Source organism: Mus caroli, unplaced genomic scaffold, assembly GCF_978045245.1.
Source record: "Mus caroli unplaced genomic scaffold, Mus_caroli_1 scaffold_15, whole genome shotgun sequence".
Lineage (NCBI taxonomy): Eukaryota > Metazoa > Chordata > Mammalia > Rodentia > Muridae > Mus > Mus caroli.
The window spans coordinates 105,898,857-105,902,508 of record NW_028227270.1 but is presented as its reverse complement, the minus strand read 5'-3'; the positions used below and the strand labels follow the sequence as shown (position 1 = coordinate 105,902,508).

General features: G+C 45.5%; 1 pseudogene; it reads left to right on the top strand.

The window, feature by feature from the left end:
* The first annotated feature begins 2,174 nt into the window (after nucleotides 1-2,174).
* Nucleotides 2,175-3,254, top strand: LOC110307968 (glyceraldehyde-3-phosphate dehydrogenase pseudogene; annotated as a pseudogene).
* The last annotated feature ends 398 nt before the right edge of the window (nucleotides 3,255-3,652 follow it).

The window sequence follows — 3,652 nt, the reverse complement described above, 5'->3', positions numbered from 1 at the left end:
TTCCTAGGCAAATGGATGGACCTGGAGGGCATCATCCTGAGTGAGGTAACACAATCACAAAAGAACTCAAATGATATATACTCACTGATAAGTGGATATTAGCCCAGGAACTTAGAATACCCAAGATATAAGATACAATTTGGGAAACACATGAAGCTTGGGAAGAACAAAGACCAAGGTGTGGATACTTTCCCCTTCTTGGAATTGGGAGCAAGGCACCCATGGAAGGAGCTACAGAGACAGACGAAAAGATAGGCCATCTAGAGGCTGCCATACCCGGAGATCCATCCCATAATCAGCCTCCAAATGCTGACACCATTGCATACACTAGCAAGATTTTGCTGAAAGGACCCTGATATAGCTGTCTCATTGAGATTATGCTGGGGCCTAGCAAACACAGAAGTTGATGCTCACAGTCAGCTATTGGATTGATGTCAGGACCCCCAATGGAGGAGCTGGAGGAAGTACCTGGGGGACTGGGGGGATCTGCAACCCTATAGGTGGAACAACAATATGAACTAACCAGTACCCCCAGAGCTCGTGTCTCTAGCTGCATATGTATCAGAAGAAGGCCTGGTCAGCCATCAGTGGAAAGAGAGGCCCATTGGTTGTGCAGACTTTATATGCCTCAGTACAGGGAAATGCCAGGGCCAAGAAGTGGGAGTGGGTGGGTGGAGGAGTGGGTGTGGGAGGGTGGGGGGGACTTTTGGGATAGCATTGGAAATGTAAATGAAATAAATACCCAATAATAATAAGAAGAAAGGGGAAAAATTTATTCAAACTAATCAGTAACCTTCCTTCACTTCAAGGATAGACAGGCTGAGAAAGAAATTAGGGAAATAATATGCTTTATGATAGTCACAATTATTATTACAAAAATCTTTGTGTCACTCCAACCAAGCAAGTGAAAGAGCTGAATGAAAAGAACTTCAAGTCTCTGAAGAAAAAAAAAAGTCAAAGGAGATCGCAGAAAATGGAAAGATCTCCCATGCTCATGGATTGGCGAGATTTATATAGTAAAAATGACCATTTTGCCAAAAGCAATCTACAAATTCAATTCAATCCCCATCAAAAGTCCAACTCAGTTCTCCATAGAGTTAAAAATAGCAATTTGTAAATTAATTTGGAATAACAAAAAAAAAAACAGGATTGCAAAATTATTTTTAACAATAAAAGAAATTCTGGGGAAATCACCTTCCCTGACATCAAGCTGTATTACAGAACAATAGTGATAAAAACTGTATAGTATTGATACAGAGACAGGCAGGAAGATTAAGAGAATATAACTGAAGATCCAGAAATTAACCCACACACCTATGGTCACTTGGTATTTGACAAGCGAGCTAAAACTATCCAGTGGAAAAAGACAACATTGTCAAAAAAATGTTGGTTCAACTGGAGGTCAGCACGTAGATGACTGCAACTTGATTCATTCTTATCTCCTTGTACAAAGCTCAAGTCAAAGCACATCAAGGACCTCCACATAAAACCAGATATACTTAGACTAATAGAGGAGAAATTGGGGAAGAGCCTTGGATACATGAACACCTCACAAAATTGCAAAGCTTCTATAAGGCAATAGGGAAAAAAAACAGCAACCAAAAGATTGGGAAAAAAATCTTTACCAATCCTACATCCAAAAGAGGTCTAATCTCCAATATACAAAAAACTCAAGAAGTTAAGCTCCAGAGAATCAAATAACCCTATTATAAAATGGGATACAGAGCTAAACAAAGAATACTCAACTGAAGAATATCAAAATATGAAATTCTCAGGCAAATTGATGAAACTAGAAAATATCATCCTGAGTGAGGTAACCCAATCATAAAAAAAAGACACATGGTATGCACTCACTGATAAGTTAATATTAGCCCAAATGCTTGGAATACCCATGATACAATTCACAGAACACATGAAGCTCAAGAAGAAGGAAGATGACAGTATGGGTGTTTCAGTCCTTCTTAGAAAGAGGAATAAAATAAGGGACCAAATACAGAGACAAAGTGTGGAGCAGAGACTGAAGGAAAGGCCATCCAGAGACTGCCCTACCTGAGGGTCCATCCCATATACAGTCACTAAACCCAGACACTATTGTGGTGGTAAGAAGTACATGCTGGGCTCTCTGCTCCTCCCTGTTCCAGAGACAGCCGCATCTTCTTGTGCAGTGCCAGCCTCGTCCAGTAGACAAAATGGTGAAGGTTGGTGTGAACGGATTTGGCCGTATTGGGCGCCTGGTCACCAGGGCTGCCATCTGCTCTCCACATGGCAAAGTGGAGATTGTTGCCATCAATGACCCCTTCATTGACCTCAACTACATGGTCTACATGTTCCAGTATGACTCCACCCATGGCAAATTCAACGGCACAGTCAAGGCTGAGAATGGGAAGCTTGTCATCAACGAGAAGCCCATCACCATCTTCCAGGAGCGAGACCCCGCTAACATCAAATGGGGTAAGGCCGGTGCTGAGTATGTCGTGGAGTCTACTGGTGTCTTCACCACCATGGAGAAGGCCGGGGCCCACTTGAAGGGTGGAGCCAAAAGGGTCATCATCTCCCCCCCTTCTGCAGATGCCCCCATGTTTGTGATGGGTGTGAACCACGAGAAATATGACAACTCACTCAAGATTGTCAGCAATGCATCCTGCCCCACCAACTGCTTAGTCGCCTGGCCAAGGTCATCCATGACAACTTTGGCATTGTGGAAGGGCTCATGACCACGGTCCATGCCATCACTGCCACCCAGAAGACTGTGGATGGCCCCTCTGGAAAGCTGTGGCGTGATGGTCGTGGGGCTGCCCAGAACATCATCCCTGCATCCACTGGCGCTGCCAAGGCTGTGAGCAAGGTCATCCCAGAGCTGAACGGGAAGCTCACTGGCATGGCCTTCCATGTTCGTACCCCCAGTGTGTCCGTCGTGGATCTGACGTGCCTCCTGGAGAAACCTGCCAAGTATGATGACATCAAGAAGGTGGTGAAGCAGGCATCTGAGGGCTCGCTGAAGGGAATCTTGGGCTACTCTGAGGTCCAGGTTGTCTCCTGCGACTTCAACAGCAACTCCCACTCTTCCACCTTCGATGCCGGGGCTGGCATTGCTCTCAATGACAACTTTGTCAAGCTCATTTCCTGGTATGACAATGAATACGGCTACAGCAACAGGGTGGTGGACCTCATGGCCTACATGGCCTCCAAGGAGTAAGAAACCCTGGACCACCCACCCCAGCAAGGACACTGAGAGCAAGAGAGAGGCCCTCGGTTGCTGAAGAGTCCCTATCCTAACTCGGCCCCCAACACTGAGCATCTTCCTCACAATTTCCATCCCAGACCCCCATAATAACAGGAGGGGCCTAGGGAGCCCTCCCTACTCTCTTGAATACCATCAATAAAGTTCGCTGCACCCACAAAAAAAAAAAAATAGAAGTACATGCTGACAGGAGCCTGATATAGCTGTCTCCTGAGAGGCTTTGCCAGAGTCTGACAAATACAGAAGCAGATGCTCACAGCCAACCATTGGATTGAGCATGGGGTCCCCAATGGAGAAGTTAAAGGGCTGAAGGAGCTGAAGGGTTTGCAATCCCATAGGAAGAACAACAATATCAACCAACCAGATGCCCCAGAGTGCCCAAGGACTAAACCATCAACCAAGGAGTACATG